Source organism: Juglans microcarpa x Juglans regia, chromosome 5D, assembly GCF_004785595.1.
Source record: "Juglans microcarpa x Juglans regia isolate MS1-56 chromosome 5D, Jm3101_v1.0, whole genome shotgun sequence".
Taxonomy (NCBI): Eukaryota; Viridiplantae; Streptophyta; class Magnoliopsida; order Fagales; family Juglandaceae; genus Juglans; species Juglans microcarpa x Juglans regia.
The window spans coordinates 29,461,724-29,488,387 of NC_054602.1; the positions used below are offsets into that span (position 1 = coordinate 29,461,724).

At 34.4% G+C, this 26,664-nt stretch overlaps 1 protein-coding gene and 1 pseudogene across 1 annotated transcript in view; one reads left to right on the top strand and one right to left on the bottom strand.

Moving 5' to 3' along the window:
- Positions 1–25,413, bottom strand: part of LOC121265885 — a 55,957-nt pseudogene extending 30,544 nt beyond the window's left edge.
- Positions 1–26,664, top strand: part of LOC121266108 (MDIS1-interacting receptor like kinase 2-like) — a 96,091-nt gene that overhangs the window by 34,505 nt on the left and 34,922 nt on the right. The window lies entirely within an intron of this gene.

Here is a 26,664-nt window from a genome sequence, read left to right on the forward strand (position 1 = left end):
GACAGACGGCGGTGAATGTAGTGCGTTCAAACGTTTTCTCGCTTTTTCAAACGGTGGGGACGGCGGCGTGAGAGAAGGAGCTGCCTGCGATAACTTATACGTGCATAACCGTTCGAACGTTAATAGTTAAAGTTCGAACGTTAATATAAAACCGTTCGACCGTTACTATTTCACGTTCGAACAGAAGTTTTGTAAGTTTATTAAAAAATATATTAAATGTATACTATATTTATATTCCTATAAATTGTTATAATATATATACTATTATAGTAGATTATATATACTGTAATATATATGTAATATTATAATATATATTATGATAGTAGAATACTTTAAATGAAAGCATAATAACTTATAAAATATTTTTTTATAGTATAATAGTAATATATCATAATACTTTACTATCAAAGTGTTATATATGAGATATTAATATGTATATAGTACCACATAATAGCATGTAGTGCTATATGGTATGAGTTTATACTTAACTAATATATGTCATATTATATATTCCATTATACTTTACCTACTAAAGTTATATATGACATTATACAACATATATATATATAGAGTATAGCTTACTAATATACTATCATCTTATAAATTTCTTTACACTTTATTATGTGACCTTAGTATATTTGAGGCTATATATATGTGAGTATATATTACTAATACATATGATCTTAATAATATATATGATAGTATAGGTCACTACATATATGATAATATATATTACTATATATATATGCTATATATTTAGTATAGATTACTATATATATGATAGTATATATTACATTATATATGATAGTATATATAACTAATACATATGATGTTATAGTACTTTTCATTTAATGATGAAAAAAGTTATATTTAAACATAAAGGATATGTGTTCGAACGGTACTTGTAAACCGTTCGAACACATATGTTAACGTTTGAACGTAAAAAAACATTCGAACGGACAAGGCAAATGGCGGGAAAACATCCCGCCAAAAACAAGACAGCTGGATTACCGTTCGAACGTAATTTGTTATAGTTCGAACGGATTATTGCAGTGGTGGGAAAATATCCCGCCAATTAAACTATAGTATCATCTAATATGTCTATATATATTAATGTTGTTCTTTTATTCAAAAGGTGTAATGAAAAAAAAATATAAATAAACATTTACAATACCGTTTGAACAGTTAGAAATTAAAGTTCAAACTGTTAATTTTCGAGCGGTAATAAATCAATAACGTTCAAACACATATGTTAACGTTCGAAAGTGAAAATTAGGAGGGAATTTTCTCCCGCTTAATATTTTCACGTTCGAACGGTTAGTAAATAACCGTTCGAACATGAAATGTTCTTCAAAAACACGACCGAACCTCACAATTCTGTTTCTCTCCTCCTGCTGTCGCTCCATGTGGTCGCCCGAAGATTACCCCTTCTCATATCAGAGGTATTCTTTCTCAAACTAGCCCTTAAGCTCAAAAAAATTGTTCATCTCACTCCATTATTCTCGGATTATTACTTGTAGGATAGTTTGTGATTATTCTCGGATTATTCTCGGATTATTTCCTTTTCATCTTCAAAAATTCAGGTATTTCTTTTAAAATAGAAATGTATGGTTTGAACTTTATATTTTGCAATGTTAGAAAGTTGTATGCTTTAAGATTGTTGTTTGTGTTTGTTAGTGTTTGGATTAATGGAGTTTTCGGCGTTGTTGAAGGCGACTGGAATCTGGAATGAATACGTTCGAACTGGTTCGGATTACCGTTCGAACGTATTCATTTTGTTCGAACATAGGTTCTCATAGTTCGAACGGATAATGACATTACATCAATAACGTATACAGAATACGTTAGGTTTGGTATGGTTATAAATTATATGTACTACTAAATCACAAATAATTAGGACCAACTACCATTTAATATTGTTAATTCTAAATAAATAAAATTAATATTCAAATTAAAATACTACTAAATCTTTAAATTAAAATAGAAATAGTTAAGATTTAATAATACTTAAATACTTAAAGATAAATTAATAAGTTTAATATTCAAATTAAAATACTACTAAATCTTTAAATTAAAATAGAAATAGTTAAGATTTAATAATACTTAAATACTTAAAGATAAATTAATAAGTTTAATATTCAAATTAAAATACTACTAAATCTTTAAATTAAAATAGAAATAGTTAAGATTTAATAATACTTAAATACTTAAAGATAAATTAATAAAATTAATATTCAAATTAAAATACTACTAAATCTTTAAATTAAAATAGAAATAGTTAAGATTTAATAATACTTAAATACTTAAAGATAAATTAATAAAATTAATATTCAAATTAAAATACTACTAAATCTTTAAATTAAAATATAAATAGTTAAGATTTAATAATACTTAAATACTTAAATATAAATTAATAAAATTAATATTCAAATTAAAATACTACTAAATCTTTAAATTAAAATATAAATAGTTAAGATTTAATAATACTTAAATACTTAAATATAAATTAATAAAATTAATATTCAAATTAAAATACTACTAAATCTTTAAATTAAAATATAAATAGTTAAGATTTAATAATACCTACTAATTAAGTTTTTGTTGTATTGTTGTATAAATAATATGTTGTTATTGTTTGACATATATTAGCATATTTTGCATTGTTTGTTCATCAAAATAAACCTTAGACCCGTTCGAGAATTATCAATCCGGATGAATGCTTGATTGATAACTCTTGAATTGTCCAGAGTAGACAGTTTGGGATTGTAAGATCATTCTCGCAAACTATAGAACTATATCTGTTGTCGTCCAACATTATGATTTTGGTAGATTCATCCATTGTTCTCTGGATATGCAGTTTCGATGATGGTGCAACGACGTGTTAATCGTCAGTGCACACAACCAAACGAGCATATTTGGAGAACTATGGAGAGATGCTGCCGAAATTTTGTTGGACGTGACAGATAATAGATCATAGGTTGGCGACTATGATCTTACAATACCGAACGGGATAGGACCATAAGATAGACTTGGTGAGAGAGCATCTGTTTGTCAAAGGTATTGATAAGGGTTATACTGATTGGGTCTTACACGGTGAACCATATCCAACTTCATTTGAAGCTCCACATGAAGAAGAAGAGATCGATGAAGATGTACAACCAGAGATTGTTGGAGATGATTACGATGAGGATATGGAGGAAATGTTAGGTGACATCGGTGCGGGAATGTTTATGAATGAAGGTGACACAGACACATCAAGCTCAAATGATGGGGGCCATAACACTTTTGCACGCTTGTGGAATGATTCACAGCGTGAGCTATATCCAGGATGCAGAAGACATAGTAAGTTGTCGTTTACCGTAAGATTGCTTCACATAAAATCAATGTGTCGATTATCTATTAAGGCAGTCAATATGTTACTTGAGCTGTTTAAAGAGGCACTGCCGACAGACAATACTTTACCTCGTAACTTCTATGAAGCAAAAAAGTTGAAACGAGGACTCGGATTTGATTACAACGTAATACATGCATGTAAGAATGACTGCATATTATTTTGGCGAGAGAATGAGCAGTTGAACGAGTGTCCTATATGCCACGAGTCAAGATGGACATCGGACAAGGCAAATGTTCCGCAAAAGGTCATACGCCACTTTCCATTGATACCTAGATTACAACGATTATTTATATCACGCGCAACGGCTGTAGATATGACATGGCACTCATCAGACAGAGTAAGGAACGATAATATTTTGTCACATCCTGCTGACTCCCAGGTGTGGAAGGAATTTGATCAGGAACACCCATGGTTTGCTGAAGAACCACGTAACGTAAGACTTGGGTTGGCAACAGATGGATTTAATCCTTTTGGGAACATGAGTACTAGTCATAGTATTTGGCCAATTGTACTTATGCCGTATAATCTACCACCGTGGAAGTGTATGAAAGATCCATATTTCATGATGAGTTTGCTCATCCCAGGTCCGAGGTCACCGAGAAATGATATAGACATACACTTACAGCCATTGATTGTAGAATTGAAAGATTTGTGGGAGAATGGGGTTGTCACATTTGATTCGTCAACAGGCAAGTCGTTCAAGATGCATGCTGCGGTGTTGTGGACAATAAATGATTTTCCAGCTTATGGGAATTTGTCAGGTTGGAGTACTAAGGGGAAAATGGCATGTCCAACTTGTAACAAATATACCAAATCTGAATGGCTTACGTACGGGAGGAAATTATGTTTCATAGGTCATCGTCGATTTTTACCTGGTGACCATAGATAGCGTGGAAATTCTAGAATGTTTGATGGAACTGTTGAATGGGGCCAACCTCCACCATATTTGTCTGGCGAAGATGTACTTGCACACTTTATAAATATTGGTTGTAATGAATTTGGTAAAAAACAACGAAAGAGAAAACGAGCTACGAATGAGTTGAATTGGACAAAGAAGAGTATATTTTTCGAACTCCCGTACTGGTCGAAGTTAAAATTGTGACATAGCCTTGATGTTATGCATATTGAAAAAAATATTTGCGAATCCGTATTGGGAACATTGATGTCAATTGAAGGACAAACAAAGGATACAATAAACTCAAGGAAGGATTTGAAGCGGTTGGGAATAAGACGGGAAATGCAGTTGCAAGAAAATGGTTCGTCTGTCTACATGCCGATTGGGTGGTATACATTGTCAAGGAATGAAAGGGTTACATTTTGTGAGTGGCTAATGAAGATCAAATTACCGGACGGTTATGCCTCGAATCTAACAAGGTGTGTGAGAACAAATGATTGGAAAATAACTGGATTAAAAAGTCATGATTGTTATGTTTTCTTACAGCATATCTTGCCTATTGGTATCCGTGGGTACTTGACCAGATATGTGCGTGTGGCTTTGACTGAGTTGGGTGCATTTTTTAAAGACTTATGTGCTAGGACGTTAAATGTAGAAGCTTTGGATCGAATGGAACGAGAAATTGTCATAATATTGTGTAAGCTAGAAAATATTTATCCACCGTCATTCTTCGATGTCATGGTTCACCTAGCCGTTTATTTGCCACGTGAGGCTCGACTTGCAGGACCAGTTCAATATAGATGGATGTATCCCATTGAACGATTTCTTGGAAAGTTGAAACGTACAGTGGGTAACAAGGCCCGTCCAGAAGGATCAATTGCAGAAGCATATATTGACGATGAGTGGCATACCTTCTGTTCCAAATATTTCCATGGAGTTGACACTCGGTTTGATCGGCCAGAAAGAAACTTTGACGTTGACCGAGCAAGACAACGGAATATATTTTCTGTGTTTTCCCAACAAGTTCGTCCAATTGGTGCAGTGCGTGGTTATGACTTGTGTGGAAGAGAGTTCGAGAAAGCTCAGTGGTACGTGCTGAACAATTGCCCTGAGATAGAGAACTACTTGAAGTAAGTTATAACTTTTTCTTAATTTAAATTGCCTCATTAATTTTAAAAAAATACAAAATATAAAATATTTGTGGTAATCATCAATTTCAGTGATCATATTAACGTGCTCAAGGAACTAGGAGTAAATGATATAAACCAAAAACATGAAGAGGAGTTCCCGAGATGGTTTGAAGAACGGGTAATGAAATTACATATGCGTTACTCAATAACAAATGAAAAATTATTAATTTCAACTTTGATATAGTATACGCTTTACTCAATATGTAGGTTGTACAATTGCATGCGAATAATCCAAATGATATATCTGATGAACTGTATGCATTGGCGCGTGGCCCATTAAATAGAGAAGATATTGAGGCTGAAATTGTTGATGCGACAGTTGAGGAAAATGTTGAATCATCTGAAGTATCTACAGATGATGAGAGCGAATTGTCAAATGAAACTGATACAAATTCTGATTGACCAATTATGTGTTAACATTACACTTGATGAGAAATATTTTACTTATTGAATGTATCAGTAGTTTGAAATTATGCCGCCAAAGAGGAAGGAAGTTCGCAACCCATCTCCACCTGTTCCTAGCTCTCCTTCATTGTCACCATTAGAGATTGATTTTACAGAACAAGGTAAAAATCTAATACTCATAAAAGTTATTAATTAAGGTCCTATAATAGAGATATAAATGAAATTGATTACAATGTTATATTTTATAGAATCTACAGTACAATCTCGTCAAGGTCGAGGCACCACTAGAGGGGTGATGTTGGAAAAATATCGGAAGGTGGGTAAGATCAAGGTTAACATTCCTGACGAACATACTGGGGGCGAAGGACAACCAGCAGCTTGGCTTGCATCACATGTGGGTGCTCTTACACGAACTTACGCACCTTTGGCAACGACTTCATGGAAGAAAGTCCCCCAAGATGTTAAAGAGCTTATCAAGAAGCGTTGTTTGGTAATGTTTAAAACATTGATTTAGTAGAATAAATTTCTATATTTTACTTAAATTTAGAATATTATAAATGATAATGTGTTTGTGACTATTTTTTTAAGGATGATTTCGAATTAAATTTTGGTCGGAGAGAGGAGCGTAAGACTGTGGAAGAGCTTATGGGTAATGCATTCTGTAAATATAAGGCGAGATGTCATGAGTATTATAATAAGTTTGAGAAGAAGGAAGATGCACGCCAACATCCTTTCCAGGATGTCCGACCTTCTGAGTGGGAAAAACTTTGTGACATGTTTGAGGATCCATCATATCAGGTATAATGAAATTTAATTATTTTACTTGTCCTATCTGTCATTTCGCTTCATCATATTTTCAATTTCTTTGCAGGAGCGAAGTTCTATAAACAAAACAAATAGATCAAAATTGAAGATTAATCATCATGCAGGCTCAAGATCTTTCCATCGCCTTTCTAAGAAATTGGTATTGCTATTTTTTTTATTGGATATAGTTAATTATTTGGATGAATCATAATGACTTTATATCTTAACACATTTATTGTAGCAAGATTCAGATACTAATTATGATCTGACAAAATTATATGCTGCATCGCACACTGATCGTAATGGAGAGTGGACTCATCCTGATGCCCATGAAAATTATGTAAGTTTTATAACCTGTTTTAATTAAATATATTAGAATATTTATGACGATATTAATTATTTATCTTATATATGGCTAGGATAAAATGATTGCCCTACGTGCTGAATCTGTGTCAGATCAAAATTCCTCAACAAGTGATATTGAGATTTTTACACAAGTCCTGGGTCAACGTTCAGGATATTTGAGGGGTTTGGGTCGTTGTGTAAAGCCTGGTCCCTCTTCCTCTTCTTCTGGGAATGCATCTATGACTTCTATAGCGCTATAGAATGCGAATTCCAGAATCGAAGAATTGACTGCAAGACAACATGAGTTAGAGGCTCAATTGGCAAAACAAGCAGATATGGAGATGCGCCTCAAACAACATGAAGAACAACAAGAAGAGTTCAGAAGACAGATGCAACTCCAAATGCAGCAGCTTATGCAACAGTACAGGCCTCCAAGCAACTGATGGATTTTGGGATTATCTATTTATGTACGAACAATGCCCGTCTCGACTGTTATTTATTTAGTTTGCGCTTATTTTAACACTTTTGTGAGTGTTAAACAGTTTCTAATGTATTTTTTCAAATAGTATGAATGTCTATTTGGTTTTTTATTATTGATTTAAATTAAAGAGATATCATTCGAACGAACGTAAAACGTTCGAACTCTATGTAACGACAATAGCGTTCGAACGTAAACGTAATGTTCGAACGAAATTTATGTTCGTAGAGTTCGAACGATCACACAACGTTCTAACGTAAATAATTTCAGTCGTGTTCGAACATAGCCTATTCCGTTCGAACCCATATACCGTTCGACCTGACCATTTAACGTTCAAACACAAAGACAATTCATAACGTTCGAACGAATTCATGTGTGTTCGAACATATTTCGAAATCGTTCAAACACGTCACTACTGTTCGAACTTAAAATTTTTTCCGTTCGAACCATTTTCTAGGACGAATTTAAACCGTGACAAAAAATATTTTCGTTCGAACTTGTTCGAACGGTTTCCTTCAATTTCGTCCCAAAAGAAATTTTTTGGGATGAAATGGTGATTTTCGTCCCAAAATACCTTTTGGCACAGTGATATTGGAACGACTTTGGGACGAATTTTTTTCGTCCCAAAAATTTTTTTGGGACGAAATTGGAGTCTTTTGGGACGAAAATTTTCGTCCCAAAAGACCCTTTCTGTTGTAGTGGTATCTATATTTTCGGGCACCTAACTGACAAAACTAGGACAAAAAATAAGTTAGAGAGATATGTGACTTATCAATAAGTTAGATAGATAATTTTTCCATGACTTAATTATCATTGAATTTGAATATTTGGACGATCCTTATGCTTGGGAAAAGAATCTAATGATCTTCTTGTCGGATGAATTTATCAAACCAGCTAGAGTACTTTAAGTTTCGCATTGTATACCCTTGAGGAGGAAGAAGAAGAAGTGTCAGAAGATGAAGACGAATCAGAATCCGGCCAGGAGGTGGATAAAGAGGATGAAGAAGAGGTGCATGATGATGATGAATATGTTATTGAGGGAAATTCTGAAACAAGCATGGAAAATACATCCAAAGATGAAGAATAAAAGTACTAAATATTTTATTCATATAGGTGACTATAAAATATTTTGAATTTTCATAATTTATTCTAATTAATTTTCTTTGATATAATTAATTATTTTCAAGAATGCCACCAAAACGACAACGAAGAAATGTGACTCCGCCAAGTCCAAGTCCCGAACCCATTGAGGACTCTCCACTCAAGGAATCCGCTTCTTAAGATCAAGTTAACACGCAAGAGAACAACAGTCAGTCGACACCTACCAGTAAGGAAATATTGTCGTTGATAATTAATTATATAATTAATACTTTTGTCTCAATAACTATATAACTATAATTATACTATCTATTATCATGTAGTTAATGCATCTGCACGTTGCGGTCGTGGCTATACACGTGGTATCTCTCTTGAGAAAAGTAGAAGGCACGGAAAACTCAAGATCACCATTCCTGATAATTCCACTGGAGGAGTGGATGATAGTGCAGCTGCGCTTTCCTCCTATATTGGCACAATAGTTCGAGCTTATACTCCATTTTATGTGTGCTTATGGCGAGATGTTCCGAATGAGATTAAAGAGCACATTCGAAGTCGTGTGCTGGTGAGTTTACTTTGAGAGTACACTTTTTTCACCTAGATTAGTATATCATATTTTTGACCTAATTCACTTGTTAGGATGAATTTGACTTCGACTTTGGTCGTAGTGAGGATTTGAGAACCGTGAATGAGTTGATGGCTACACTATTCCGACGTCACAAGGGACGATATCATGACCACTTCAAGAAGTTTGAGACGTTGGAAAAGGCTGTGCAGTCTCCTTTCCAGCAGATGAAGTTAGATGATTGGAGAAAGTGTTGTGATCTTTTCGCATCTCCAGATTATCAGCTATTTTACATTTATATCTTTTAATTATTTACATTCATATTCGTTTTATATATTATTTGTATATATATTATAATTAACATTCTTAATATATTTTGTAGCACTTGAGTTATACAAATGCACAGAATAGATCCACTCTGACTGTCCACCATCGTGCCGGTTCGAGGTCATTCCACCGTCTTGCTGAAAAAATGGTTATTAAAAGATTATAGAATTCATTTATTTTTCTGATATTCTTTTATTTAAGTACTAACATTATCTTTTTAAAATTGCTAATGTCGCTTTGCTAGAAACGTGATGATCCTGAAAACTTTTCCCTCACTCATGTCTATGCTGCTTCTCACACTAATAAGCATAGTGAGTGGATGGATCCTGTCATTGCAGATAATTATGTAAACAGTGTTAATTTTCTTAAATAAATTATGTAACATGTGAATAATTTATTTTTTATTTCTATTTCTTTTAATACGTTACTTATTAACGATCATGGGGGCATAGTCTTGATGGACCATGCCCCCATACAGTTCGTTCGAGATATCGTTAGGATTTCTACCATGCATTTGCACAACCTACATATTGAATAGAGTATGAACGTATATATAACTAAACAATCACTAGATAAAAAAATAATAATAATAACTAACTAAATGTATAATATATTCAAACAAAACAATGTGTTCTTCTTCGCTTCACCGGGTAGTTGGTCCTATCCCATTCGGGATGGTAAACTCATTGTCGCAATCCTACCAAATATTATATGTCACATCCAACGAAATTTCGGCAACATCTCCCCATAGTTCTCCAAGTATGCTCGTCTGGTAGGGTGCATCGACAAGTAACACGTCTAACAACCATAACCTCAATTGCATATCTAGAGAACAATTCGATAAGAGTCTACCAAAATCACAATGTCAGACGAGAACACATACATTAGGTAAGCTTGTGACAATGATCTTCCAATTCCAAATTATCCACTTTGGACAATACAAGAGTTATCAACTCATGAATGTGGATTGAAAACTCTTAAATGGGTCTAAGGTTAATTTACATGCAACATACAAGATAAGATATCATACACAACAATACAAGACACAAGAATATATCAAACAACAGATGTTAATTTCAAGTTTTAATTTATTTATTGTAAATTTATTAATTAAAATCTTGTTTTATTAATTAGTTTTAAATTCATTCAAAGTTATTAATTCGTTTATTATTATATTATTAGTTACTTTAGAATATCTTCAATATATAGATAATTTCCAAGTTTTAATTTAATCATAACATCATCAGCATACATCAAATGAGAGACAATAGGCGTACCTCGGGCCTGAAAGAAAAGGCCAAACTGACTCTCTCACACGCTCCTATGGATCAATTGGGATAGGACCTCTTGTTGAATGATAAACAAATAAGGAGACAGAGGATCACCTTGACGAAGACCTCGACCGCCCGGAAAGAAACCCTTAGCGGTACCATTCATCATGATAGAATACCAAGGGCTAGAAATACATGAATAAATCAAATCACAAAATTGAGAGGAAAAACCAAACCTTCGTAAGACTGCTATAAAAAAACCTCAGTCCACCCGATCATAAGCTTTCGCCATATCCACTTTTAGCATAATATTACCCTTGTAGATCCTTTTATTAATAGAATGCACCAATTCCTGGGTGAGACTAATGTTCTCAAAAATACTCCTTCCAGAAATAAAGGCTCCTTGCTCCGAAGAAATCAGGCGAGGCAATAAACTTGTTAATCGAGAGACAATAATCTTGGAGCAAATTTTATAAAAGACAAAACAAAGACTGATAGGACGGAACTTGGTGACTCCATCTTTGGTATAAGAACCAAATATGAGGCAGTAAAAAATTTAGGAAGGTGCTTAGCCGTAAAGAATTCCAATACTGCCTTCCACACATCAACTTTAACCACCTCCCAACTACTTTTATAAAAACCCGATCCAAACCCATCGGAACCCAGAGTACTGTCATTTGGAATGGATGACAAAGCCTAAAAAACTTCCTCTAGCGTAGGCGGGTGAAGTAGGGTGACATTTTCCTCCTCTAGTATGACTGGATCAATGATCCCTTCCAGTCTAGGTTGCTCTACAGGTGGATCTCCTTGAAGTGAGGTTTGAAAAAACTCCACCGCCCCTTGGTGTATGCTTTCCTGACACCTCCAACAAGCCATAGCCCAAACTGCCTCATGTAGCTCTCTCACCAAATTAACCTCCCAATTCGTTTGAAGTTGTTGTTCAATCACCTCATCCTGTTTTTCAAGGGCATCAATACAACCCAAAGTGCAGCCAAATACCCTTTTGTTCCATTCCCGAAGTATCACATTTGTTTGTTTTAATTTCCAACTTAAAATCTGTAACGGAGAGGCTTCCACCCATAAATTCCAAGTAGACCGAACACAATCCAGGAAACCAAGATGATCCACCCACATTTGTTGGAAACGAAATGGAGCCGGTCCATAAGAGAAATGATCTTTTTGAACACGGGGGCATGATCCGAAGTGGAACACGACAAATAAGAACAAATAGCATTAGGAAACAAATTAATGAAAGAACTATCCATTAGAGCGCGATCAAGCCATGCCCATGAGCGGGCCAAACTCGACTAGCCATTACACCAAGTGAACACACTCCCTTTCATAGCCACTTCCATAAGACCCCCTTGATGAATCCAATCATTAAAATCATCCATAGCGACATTCGGCCGAGGTCTACCTCTTCTCCTTTCTGAATCATTCCAGATAATATTAAAATCCCCCACAAAGACACAAGGTTCTGAATCCAAATTATTAATGTTGAGATCTTTCCACAGGTATCGCCTTTCCGCCCAGGAACATTTGGCATAAATCACAGGCAGCAAAAACTTCTCTGCACCATCACCTACAATAACTGAAATAAATTGCATACCCATCCTGGCAACTTGCACCTTATAATTACTACTCCAGAAAATCCAGATTTTTCCCCCTTCCACCTCATTTGAAATAAAATTATCAAAATTTAGACATCTTGCCAATTTACGAGCACCCTCTAAATTTTGAAATGGTTCTAATAAAGCAACAACTTTCGGTTTCATTCTTCTAACCAACGTCTTTAATCTACTTCTAAAGGTCCCAACCCCTCTAATATTCCATACCAAGATGGAATCAATCATTGAGCAAGATTAGAGTTTCGGGCAAGAACTCAAAAAGAACTTCGCATTTTAATAAACATCTTTTTCTTATACCTCTTTTTACCTTCCTTCACCTCAGACTCTGTAAGATATTCTTTATCCTGTGAAAAAACCTCTGGATGGTGTTCTGGTTCTGGTTCCAAAGAAATATTTTCCTCCATAAGGATCTCTTCATCAACTTCCTTATCAGATTCCTCTTCCACCAATGGCTGATTCTGCACGACTATCGGATCATTCATGTCTGCAATTAGGACCTCAAGCATATTCTGATGATTATCAATAGAATGCTCCACTCGACACAAACCTGTAACATTCCCAGCAAAATCTGGGTCATCAACGTTTAACACCATTTCCTTTTCAGCCTCTATTTCAATAGGTGGCACCAATTGCACCACATGATCTATCGCTGGAGGAATTAATTCAATCATCAATTTCACCGAATGATCTTCCTTCTCAGCTACCAACTGCACCGAATGATTTTCTTTCTCAAATACCAACTGCACCACATGATCTGTCGATGGAGGAATTAATTTAGTCATCACCTTCTCCCCTGCATCCTCTGTTTCCATTCCTATCCTCATAATATTTTCCACAACATCAGTATTTTCCACAGCAACAGTAGGGGGAATTTCAACATTATCAGAAGCACTCGGCGCTATCCCCTGATCTTCGACCAGTTTCTTTGTCCCCGAATGGCCTTTCCTACCAACTCGATTTTTCCCATTCTTTCCAGCTTGTCTAGGTTTACACGTCCACGAGTTATGACCATGCATGTTACAAGAAGAACAATATGCAGGGAGCGTTTCATAGACGATCTCTTGCTTTCGACTCAAGGGCAACCCCGACGCCCCCATCCAAAAATGAGTCAGGGAAGGTTTTGCAGCATCAACTTCCACACATAATCTTGCTCCATCCGTTCTCGTAGCGCAACGATTCAAATTATCACAATGAATAAACATCCCAATAGGTGCCATAAGGATATTCAAGAAAGCTTCTTGATAAAAATTTGGAGGGTGACCCGACAAAGAAACCCATATCGGAACCCTTGAAGGCTCTTCATCCTCATTAAAATCTAGTGACCATCTGAATGCACAATAAAAGATCCCATTAATCTCACAGACCTCCCGTGACAATGCCTTGGTAAAGTCAGCTTCATTAGTCATACGAACAAAGACGTTATGAGGTCTCCTCATTGAAGATACTGCTGGAATGGCCGTAAGCCCCCATCGACTGTGAATGAACGCATGCATGGTGTCCAACGAAGGGCATTGTTTCAGAAACTTGAGCAAGACGGAATAACGGAACGGCTCTGCTAAACGTGCGATCTCCTCTTTGGTAAACTGAAAATAAACCTCTCCTTCCACCATCTTTAGAGGTCTAGGCACAAGCATCATCTTAGGTATGAGTTGAGGGATGGCAGCCACCAAGTTGGCAAAGGAAGGCTGACCAGTGCCACTACGGCTTCCAAGCAGCCTCACGTGAAGGCCAAGAACCTTGCGGCAGAGAAAACCCTATTCCGTAGAGAGAAAAAGGGTAGAAACGGAAAGTCAATGAAAATGTATTATACTATTATTGAATATCTCTATTATAGTATATAAGTATATATAAGTAGTGTATAAGTATTAGTATAAATATAAGTATATAATTAATTATAAGTATTATATAAGTAGTATAAGTATATATTGTATAAATACTATATATTATATAAGTAGTATAAGTATATATATAGTATAAATATTATATTATATAACTAATATAATAATAACTAACGCAATATTTTTTACCGTTGGAAAGGTACTCATGGGACATTCGAACGGATAAAATATTTATGAAAAACATTCAAATGTAATAACTACCCGTTCGAACAGTAAAAAAAAAAATACTAGGCATCGGGTCTAGATTGATGGCCTCGCTGATCATGAGGTTCGTCAGTTGGTTGTGGGTCCAGATGCTCTTTCCTATGATAGGAGTAAGAACATCAAACAGACGAACTTATCCAATTTTTTCAAGATTATAAACATTATAATAGTCAACAACATCGATTAGCGATTGCACAAGACTGAGGTTAGCATGGACCTGACACGATTTATGTTAAGGGTTGCTCGTGGGGTGTCTATCGACCTAGCAAGATATATCTTCGCTAGGATTCGATCAAAGGCCACCTATATTACGACAGATATATTGCCGTTTAGAGTCCTACTCACACAATTTCTTTTAGCGAAGGGAGTCAAGCCAGATGTGTTTGAGCATGTACGGGAGCCGATTGGACTGATAAACTCCACGACCTTGTCTCGTAGCATAGGACACTCCAGATTTCGTATTCGTGCAGCCACTACAGAGGCGGTTGACACTCAGGGAGATGCACAGGGCGTATCGGGTGAGGCATCTACACAGGGTACATCACGCACTGCTACTCGTGAGGAGATTGTAAATATCGTGCGTACAGGTATGCACACACAGAAATCAGAGATCATTGATGCCATCCAAGTCGCCCTCGCAGAGACTGAGTCGAAACTCATGTCTCAAGTGACAAATATTGAGACATGCCTTGCTGGAGTCGAGGCGGTGCTACAAGAGCTGGGCCTGTAGTGTATATAGTTTATTTGCATTTTTTTAGTTTTTTGTATGGACAATCATGACTATTTGTATTTTGTACAATTAATTTAAATATTCATCGTCTTTTCATTTTCTAAATTAGTTATGATACTGAGTTCCTTTCTAAGTTACTTATTGAGTTCCTTTTTTTATTTATATTATTTAAATGCTATATTTATATAAACTAAATATTTAACTAAATTAATAAGGAAATTTTTGGAAATTAAAAATGGAAAAAATTCAACCACCATTTGAACGGACATATAGAAGCCTTCGAACGTGTTTTCTATTCCCCCATACTTTTATTCATCTAACCTAGCAAAATTTCCGTTCAAACAATTAAATGACGTTCGAATGATAACTTCAAACATCCAAATTAACTGTCTAAACGGTTACTCAAATTCTCACTATAATTTTGTAACTTAACCCGCCAATTTAACGTTGGATGGTTCGAAATAACCGTTCAAAGGTTCACTTTATTTTGATTCGAACTGTTAAGTACCCGTTCGAATGATATTCAAACAGGGACAAATGTGTTCATCCCAATATATTCAATTCGAATGGAAAATGATATGTTCGAACGGATAACGACATCCATCAACTTTTCGGGATAAAATCTGATTCTCAGCCCTAAAAAATATCTTTTGGGACGATTTTCATTTCGTCTCAACAAAATTTAGTCCCAAAAGCCAAAATTTGTTGTAGTGTTTATTAAAAAAATAATTTCAATTTTACATGATTACCATTCATTTTAAATCGAGTTATAAATTAGTTGTAGACTAATTATAGATTTATCATTTTTTTAAAGTTTTATATTATTTTAATTACATACAGCCTATCGGTGTTGTAAATCTCAAAGATAAATATATCAAAATCTACATGTTGTGTGTGACCGTATCTATATTTTTTTGAGCACCTAACTGACAAAACTAGGACAAAAAATGAGTTGGAGAGGTATGTGACTTAACAATAAGTTAGATAATTTTTCCACGACTTACCATTGAATTTGAATATTTGGACGATCCTTATGCTTGGAAAAATAATCTAGTCTTCTTGTTGCATGAATTTTATCAAACCAGCTAGAGTACCTTAAGTTTCTCATTGTGTAGTACCTTTAAAAGAGATGTTAGGTATATAAAGAATATTATAAAATTAGGACGGAAAATATCTACTTACAACTGTCTTATAATTATTTTATAATTTTATAGAAAATCGAGGGTAGTTTTGTAAAACCGAAATCTATTTTTAACAAAGTAGCGTATTTGTATTAATTCATTGTAAAATAATTGTAAAAGAATGGTAAATATATTATTAATCAATTATCAATAACTAACTATATAAATTTAATAGTTTAATATAATACATTAATTTGATCGTACATACTGTTTTTGAATCGTAAAGTTTATATGTGAGTTTTATTATTGTAATTCTCTTTGTATGCTTAACTTTTCTCATATATTTTTTATTCCATTATTACTGAAGATATCTCACCACCGACATATTCTGGAAAATGTATGTTTGTACAACTTCTTTGTGCTATAAAGTATAAATTAAATTATAGAATCGTGTTGAATCAAAGTTTGAGACTCGAAATTTCTCTCTATGTAGGCCATGCCAACTCCTTTTCTTCGCAAGGACTTCGAGAGTACTTTGTGAGGGCATTTAAGAACAGCTTTTCAATTACTTTGATTTTTTCTTTATTTTTTATAGATGGTAAAAAAAATATTGTTACCATAGTTATATTGTTTCGGTAACTCCTTTTTCAAGCAAAAACTATTGAGATGAGATATTTGTAACTATAAATTGTGCAACCGCGACTTAATCGTTTTGAAAAAAAAGAATAAAATATGAGATTCACATGAAAAAAATTACTTTTTAAATAATATATCATACTCTTTTTTAAAACGATTACGCATTATTTACGCACTTCACAGTTGTATGTATAATTACTCATTATTTACCAAAAGCCTGATGGCCTGATAAATATATGACCCGGTTCTCTAAATGGTAAACCTGAGCTCGAAACCCCCACTCCCTTTATCAAAAAAAGAATTACTCATGCTTTTGTATCAAATTAAATTAGCAAACTGCTAAGAAAAATAAATGTTGAAAAATTCATTTAATTTTATATGCTTATCATATTTAATATGAATAATTTTATTCTTAAGTCAGCGTGTAGAACACACGTAATAAAATATTTATATGATATAATTTGATTTGAAATATATATTTTAAAATGTGAATCTTACAAATTAAATATTATTATTTAAATAATATGGATGATATATTCTAGATACTGATTTAAAAATAAAATAACTCATTTAATATTTATTAAAGGTTTAAAACTTATTCAAACAGTCGCGTAATTATCAATAAATTATATAATACCTACCACCTATTTTATATTTCTATCTATTTATTTATTTGATTGAACTTTAGTAACTTAATCCTAGGAATGAAAGAAGGGAGAAAAATGACGAAGAACCTATAGGAGTCGGAGCAATTCCATTGGCACGTATTCAGCAAAATATTAAAAACAACAAATTCCAATATTGACACGTGTGTGTGACGTGGCAAGAGCCGCAACTATCGGTCATTGATTGAGGGGCCGTAGAATTTCAGCTTGATTTTTGGAAGTGAGAGACTCCCACCCACGTGTTCCCATCACCTCCCCATTCCCCGAGTAACTTTCCAAATGTCCCAAACCTCAACTAATCTCTCAAACCAGGCTACATGACAAACCTTTATAAATATTTTAGAATTATATAAAAATAAATTTATAAATTAATATAATTTGATGTGATATATTAATTATAAAATTATTTTTATTAAAAAATAAATTTAATCGTCTTATAAAATTATATCAATTTATAAATTTATTTTTATATAATTTTTTTTATATGTACCAATTCTCATTAGTATACATAGACACTCTAAATTCTTTAGATATTATTTATTTTTTATACTTTCTTTTAATATTTTTGTATATCCGAGATCAGGTTTCTTAGAAGAAAGTACCCAAAAAAAAAAAAAAATAGAAAAAAAAATAAGGAGTTAGCTGACAATCATGAAATATTTATATGTAGGTTGATATAATAGTATATTCATATTTCCATGAATGATATTTTTCATTGATTTTTTTTTCTAACTAAGGATGTAGCGTTATTAAAGTGGTACAAATTGACTGTATAATCATATTTGTTTTGAGATTCGTTATAATTATAAAAAACATCAAAACATATTACGTTTTTTTTTAAATTGATTGATATGACAAATTTTAATATCAATAATGTATTGATAAATAAAAAGTTTTGTCTATCAATTTTTGTAAATATAAATTTTATTATTTTACAAAAGATGAGATATTATTTAATCCAAAATTATACACCAAATATTTTCGAAATCATAAAAGGATTGTTTTAACAAAAAACAAAACAAAAAAACAAATATCCAATGCAACATTTCAATCGTTGCTTAGATTTTTTTTTTTCTTTTTTCTAAGAGCATTGATTACTGTTGGGTAGAAGGGAAAAATAAAAAAAGAAGAGACATCATTAATGGGAGTTAATGATCATTAATGAGGCGGCTATTATCTGCCCTTTTTTGCCAGTGATAGGCGTACCGAAGCCCTTTTAAATGCCTTTAATAGAGGAACACATCAATAGGAGAAGGGGGCTCGTACATTTAAGCCACGATCAATTAAGAGTGTCAGATTTCGGCTGTGTGCGTTGTCATCCTGTCCACGTGATGGATGAGTTTCACCTTTTGAATTGGTTGCTGTACTTATAGTTATATTGCTTCACATAAATTTTTAATTGATTATTTCTACCACGTTAATGTTATTTAAATTATTTAATTAAGAATATTAAATACAATTATTTTTTTAATCATTTATCTAAATATTTTTTAAGTTATTTTTAATTACTATTTTTTTGTCAAATTTACAATTTACGAATTGTTATCACCAATTAAACTAAAAGGATATTAAGTTGATAAAACTAAAAAGACATGTAATAACTTTGGAGTCATTCTCAACCTTATTTTTCATTGACCGTATTTAGTCATTCTCAACTTTTTTTCTTTTTCTATAGAGTTTACCTACACGATAATAGTTATTGAAAAATACGATGTATATACCTTTAGAGTGGTGGCATTAGAAGTATTAATGGGAAGGCATCCGGGAGAACTCATATCCTCATTATCATCATCATCATTATTTCAAAGTATGATACTAAATGAAATATTAGACCAACGCCTACCACCTCCAAATAGTCTAATTGGATGAGATTTTGCTTATCACTACAATAACATTTACATGCCTGCACACTCAGCCAAAGTCTCAGCCTACAATGAAATGTGTGTCACAAGAATTTCTCCCTCATAGGAAATTGAATGTCATACCCTTGACTACAGTTTCACTCCCATAATTGAGACAACCAGCAGCATATATGGCAAGATCAGGATTTGCTTTTTGTTAGGGTGTTTTGTGTGCTGTCAAGGTGTTGTTTACATTTCTTGATCCTTTTTCAAGAAAAATATTACTTGTAAGCATTCTAAATCACCCCATAAACATGAAGTACCCACTGTTCAAGGTAGGAAGCAACTAGAACAAAATAGTATTGGTGTGTTTGTATGAGGTAAAAGTGCAAATAGAAAGTAGAAATGAATTCAGTAAAATCTGATAGAGAATTTCAACAGTTTCGTCATTTCTTCTTCATGATGAACAACAGGCTTTCAAAATATCTTTGATATCGGGATCATCCCCAGCTTCTTTGTCCTACTAAAAAAGAAATGAACAAATTTTACATCTAGTTAGAGTAGTACCTAGCATAAGAGCTCAGAACTTTAAAGTCTTGAGTGGAGTCTTTCGATACTCCTCTCTGATCTTCATTTTACAAAAAATTATATTTAGATAAGTTTATTGGAAGTGTAAAAATATACAAGTTAATTTATCTGTGGTTTAGGAAAAAAAGGAAATCGTTGATCAATAACAAATATATGACAATGGTCATTTGATGATTAACCATGTTCTTGGCATGCAGACTAAAGAGAAAGGTGACAGGCTATGATGAGGAACTTAATTACCTTATGAACTCATGAGATATTAGTTTTGCCAGGACCTACAACTATAATTCCACCTTGTTGCCTAAGAAACAACAAACTACCACTTGTTAAATTTAAAAAAGGAAAAAGAATCATGATTAAGAAAAAAGTATTTTCTACCCTTGCAGCAGACAACTCAAATTTGACAAGCTTAGCAAAAATAGATAAAGATCATTAAACCAATTGTCTTATTGAAGGCAAGCCTTATAATCTATACACTTTCATACTTTTTTTTTTTCAATTTACCCATTAGTGTAGAGTCAAATTTCCAGAAACAGTATAGAATGAAAATAGTCTAGAATACACTAAAGCAACAACCAAGGACCTTTGGCTTAAAGATGAGGCCACCAAGGAGTAAAGCAACAATAATATCCAGCAACCACCAACAAGTCCTCCAACGACTCCACCACCAGCAAGCAGCAACAAAAACTAACATTGGCATTGGGTCCTCCAGCAGGTCCACCACCAAAAAACAGCAAGAAAACCCAAACCCCACCAACAACAAAATTCACCCAATCAATTGGTACCCACCCACCACCAACAAAATACAGTTTCATAGAGAGGTACAAAAAATGATTTCCATTTCATAGCAACCAGTTGTACAACAATACTCAAAACATGTCACTAGTGTAAAAAAAAAAATTATAAAAAACTACACAAAACAAAGCATACAAAGATGTACAAGATATGGCCTTATTCCTTTGTTCCTCAATTATTTCCATTTAAAGATTATGGAAATACTCTTGTTGCACATAATTCATGGAACCAATATCCAATTTCATAATTTTCATATCAGTTTTCCTCTTCTTTTGAGCTAATATTATAGATCTTTCTTCTTGAGCCTTAATTTCAATTTCAACATTTCTCTTCTTAACAGCCAGTAACTCATAATTGTGATTGTCTAACCTCATTATTGATTCTTTTCTCTCCAACATATGAATCTTACTATCATTTGTCATTTCCTTTAAGGCGTCACTAAATTCATTATCTTCTCTTTCCCTAGCTTGGAAGCATTCCTTCAACTTGGGTCATGAAACCACAAAATTTATTGACACATTATTGAATGGTTGACCACTTATTGGTCAAAGAAGTTATAGATCGTTCTTGACCGTTAGGTTTTTTATAGGCAGAGTAGTAATCATAAATTCTACTCCACAATTGTGTGGAGGTTTGGTCAGTGCCCCGCATAGAATCTATACTAACGTTAAGCTAAGCTGAAATGAGGAGATTATCTTCCTCAACAGTAAGTGCTCTTGATTGCATAAAATTACTGCTAACAGTTACTTCAAAAATTTATATTATTTCCTTGATAAAAGAATTAGGACAAAGGGTGAGAAATGATTTTAGTGAAGCATAGCATTGTTAGTCACATATTTACCCTTAAAAAACATATGAAAAGTGCCATTGGTTTTCTCATGAAACTTCCATACATATTTACAATCACCCTTATTCCAAGGATGACATATTGACACCCAACAAATACACGAGCACCTAATTACTGTATACTTAATTCATCTATTAAGTCTTACTGAAGCAAGTATCACCAGTTCAATTAATCATCAGTACATACCTGATCAATACTACCAGGTCCAATTACAACCAAAGCCACATCTTATACATCCATTATATCTTGTCAACATATCATATATATCAGTACTGCATTGACATAAACACTTCCCACTTATTGTTTTAATCCAACTAAAATTAAGGGGGAAGATGTCAATAAGTTATTAAGTCTTTTCTTTTTACTACCTGTAAGGGTACGAGGGGTGACCAGAGGTGGCTTCCCTACCTAGATGTGAACATAGTAGCACGCTACCAGCTTGGAACCGAACAAGAGTGGCCTAGACGAAGAGAAGCCTTAGACACTCCTTCAAGTTGAGTTTGAACCACAACTTGGACCCTAGCCCTCCTAAGGAATCCAATGAATTCTTAGATAGCAAATACTAATAGTCTAAGGTTAATCCATATTCAGATTTGAGCTCAGGATCTAGTACATGTCAAACCACTTAAGCGTAACCCAAGAACTATTGAGCCACCACCCTTGGTGGTAGGTAATTAAGTCTTCTATAGGCTACAAGAACTCATCCTAAAGCTAACTATGTATTGCCCTCCCTTGGAAACATCCATTTAATTGACTTGAAGCTAGCAATGATGTAAAATAGGAGTTTTTCATCTTCACAGATCCAAGAATTTTTAATTAGTATCTACGTTTTCATCTATTTTAAGCTCCTTAACAATCCTATCTGAGTAGCTGGTAGCTAGATTTGTTGTTAAGAGCATTCACATTGGTTTATGCATATCCATATGCAAAATCACCTCTTTTAGAGATCCACTTTGCCATTCAAGTAAAACTCTTACATTGGCTTATGCAAATTTGAAGTAAAATAATAATAAAATATTTAGAGCAGAGATTATTGATCGAAAGTGTGGTAGACAGAGAAGTCACCATGGATGGATGCTAGAAGGATAAGTAGAAACTCCGCCCAAGGACCCTAGTTGGAGTAGAGATTACTAGGCAGCTTCGTGACCGTTGGTCGTAATTTTGGGAAATGGAGTTACACGTGGCAACATGCTAGTTGGTCAATATGCTGGTTAAAACTGCATGATGTTTCATTGCGTTCTAGTAAACTGCATGTCGCTCCTTTTGACCCAAATTCGATTTCTTCTTTCTCCCCTCCTCCTCTAACGGCGGCCATTACCCTCTTTGAGGAGATGCTTTAATCACCGGCCATTGTATCTTATGCCAATCCTCCTTTTGCCACTCTTGTCCCTCTAGAAGCCTAACCATTATCTAATCCGATGCAATCGCCTGAAGGATGGAAATTTCCAGTGGGTATTACTGGACTCCTCGGCTTGGGAATGGGAACTTCACCAGCCGCCTATCTAACATTCTCGGCATACCCAGCGTCGCTAACGAGGATCTCATCTCCTCTGGCCCCCTCTCTCAACTAGTTTTTCTGTCTAGTCCCTAATCTATTCGTTAGAGCTCATATTACTTTGGATTATTATTATCTTTCACACAGGCTAGCTTTAGAAGTGAGATAATTTTATCTTTCTTATCTGTTTTTTTCTATTCTAAAATCTCTCATTCTTGCTTACTATTTAGCAAAATGGCTTTTAGCTGGTTGGACGCTAAAAAAAATCCATATCCGCTAATGTCTCAATATTATTAGTTCATAATTAAGTTACGTATGTCATGCTCGTATCATTTGTTGATATATTTAGGAGTTCTTGCCAATTAATATCCAGGACTCTGCTAGAATATTCCTTGAAGTAGATTGAGTTTTGACTCAAAATTATATGATTTTATAGAAGATAACTAACAGATAGGCTGAAAAAAACTCAGTATTTCAATTGATTAAAAATTGTGTGCAGAGTGTATGAATATATAGTACAATTGTGAGTAACAGGCTCTACTTGAAGTTACATCAAAATTCAAAATGACGCTATAAGGGTGTGTAACAGAAACGAAAATAAAGGTCCAGGATTTTTGCTATGTCTTCTTTGCAATTTGAGACTTGGCTTGATTTTTAGTTGCTGCAGAATATTCTGCTTGATCTGTTACGTGATCATCGGAACATGATTTAATATGCCCCTCAATCGAATGGGCAGCTCTTGCACATGAAGATTGGCTCTTAGAAGATTAAACCATGTTGTAGCCAGAGCTTTAGTTAATAAGTCTGCGAGTTTATCACTGGTAGACAAAAAAGAAACTTGATGGTTCTGCTATAGAACTTGATCTCATACAAAATAAAGTCAACTTCAATGTGTTTTGTACAAGCATGGAACATTGGATTTGAGGAGTGATAAGTGGCTCCAATATTATCACACCAAAGGGTTGGACAGCGTTGGAGTGCATCTTGAGTTCTTTCAATACCGATTGGAGCCACTGTAATTTTATTGCAGTATTGGCCAGGGACTTATATTCTGATTCAGTGCTGTTGCGTGCCACGGTTTGCTGTTGTTTGCAACTCCAGCTAATTAAATTGTCACCATGAAAAATACAGTATGCCCCCACACTTCGTCTATCATCATTGTCACCAGCCCAATCCGCATCACTAAAAGTTTGTAAAGCATGAGTGGATCGACTAGTAATATGTAAACCGTAGCTTACAATGTGTTTGAGATAGCAAATGATTCAATTCATGGCTTGCCAGTGAACATCTTTGGGCTGATGCATGAACTTGCTCACCTTATGACCTGCAAACGCAATATCAGGTCGTGTAAAGCTGAGATAGTGTAAGGCACTAACTATACTTCGATATAAATGTGGATCATCAAAATCAACACCCTCAAATTTTGAGAGTTTGCAACTTGTGGACATTGGGGTGCTGCAAGGTTTCACCTTATCTAAATTGACTTTTCGTAACAAATCAATAACATATTTCCGTTGGGTGAAAATTAGATTGCCACCATCATGCAGAGTTTCTACTCCTAGAAAATATGATAATGGTCCTAAATCTTTGACAGGGAAGGCACGACCAAGATAAGCAATTAGTTTTGTGACTTCTTCAAAGTGAGAACCTGTGACAATTATATCGTCAACATAGATAAGTTGAGCAGCTAGAATTTGTAGTTCGAGTGATGTAAAGAAAGGTATCTAATTTGGAACCAACAAAGCCATATTGATTCAATTGTTCTGTCAACCAAGAGAACCAAGATCGGGGAGCCTGACGCAAACCATATAGGCTTTTCTTCAAACGGCATATATGCGTGGGAAAATCTGGATGAATGAACCCTTGAGGTTGACACATATACACCTCTTCATTTAACAACCCATGAAGGAAGGCATTCTGAATATAAAGTTGCCTAATACACCAACCCTTCGAGATAGTAATAGACAATATCAGCCGAATTGTACCTTGTTTGATGACTAGACTAAAAGTTTCTAGAAAATCAACACCATGTTGTTGATGATATCCTTTAGCAACCAGGCGCGCCTTGTACCTCTCAATAGTGCCATCAGCATGTTTCTTAATTCGGTAAACCCACTTATTTCCAACGAGGTTGACATTGGATGTAGCTGGGACAAGATCCCAGGTACTATTTTGTAAGAGGGCATTGAACTCCATGTTCATTACTTCGCTCCACTTCTAGTCCTTCGAAGCTTCACTGAAACAAGTTGGTTCAACCAAAGCTTGGCTGGATTGCACAAGAAGCGCATGAGGGAGTGGGTATTTGATAAACCCAACATAGGGGTGCTTCGGTTTGAGGGAGTGCGTCTGAGATCTGGTAGTCATTTTTCGTGGAATGGTGGATGAAGCGGATGCATCGATAACAGAGGGAGGAACAACATACATTGTTGGAGATGGCACCTCATTTTGACCAACAGTTGTAGTAATAGCAGTTGGCAAAAGATCAAACGCAAGTGGAGAGATTGGATTGGCACAAGTAACATCACCTGCATGGAAAGTTAGATGATTCGGGACACTTGGTCCTAAAGTGGATGGTAAGGTGATAGTGGGGAGCTCGGTGATTAAAGGCGTAAAGGGTTGAGATTTATATGGAAAAAATTATTCATCAAAAATAACGTGTCGAGAGACGAAAATCTTGCCAGTAGACAAATCTAGACCCTTATAGCCATGATGTGAGAGACTGTAGCTGATAAAAATACACTTTTTTTTATTTATAATCAAATTTATGTTCGTTATAAGGATGTAAGTTTGGCCAGCAAGCATAGTCGAAAACTCGCATAAAATTATAATTTGGTTTTTGGTTATAAGCTTTTTCAAAGGGAGAGCAATTATTCAAAATTTTACTGGGAAGACGATTAATTACATATACAGCTGTTAAAAATGCATCCTCCCAATATGGTTTTGGAAGATTAGCATAGGCCAGTAAAGCTAAACCCATTTCAACAATTTGGCGATGTCGTCTTTCAACAGGGCCCCATTTGCTCATGTGTGTATGGACAAGCAAGGAGATGTTGAATGCCAAAGTTTGAAAAATATGTATTTAGTCTACAATATTTACCTCCACAATAAGTTTGAATAGCTTTAATTTTGGTGTTAAAGTGGCATTCAACATACGTCTGGAATTGTATGAAAATACGTTCGACATCAGATTCTTGCTTAAGAGGAAAGAACCAAATAAATTTTGTAAAAGCATCCAAGAAACAAACATAATACCAAGAGCCATAGCTTGAAACACGGAATTAGGCCCCCATACATCGGAATAAAGGAGTTCCGAGGGCTTCATAACATGAGGTATAGAAGAAGAAAATGGTAACTTATGACTTTTCGCCATCTCACATCCAGGACAAATTCAGTGCCTCTATTGGAATTGAAGGGAAGATTATTTTTGTGGACAAGATAATTAACAGT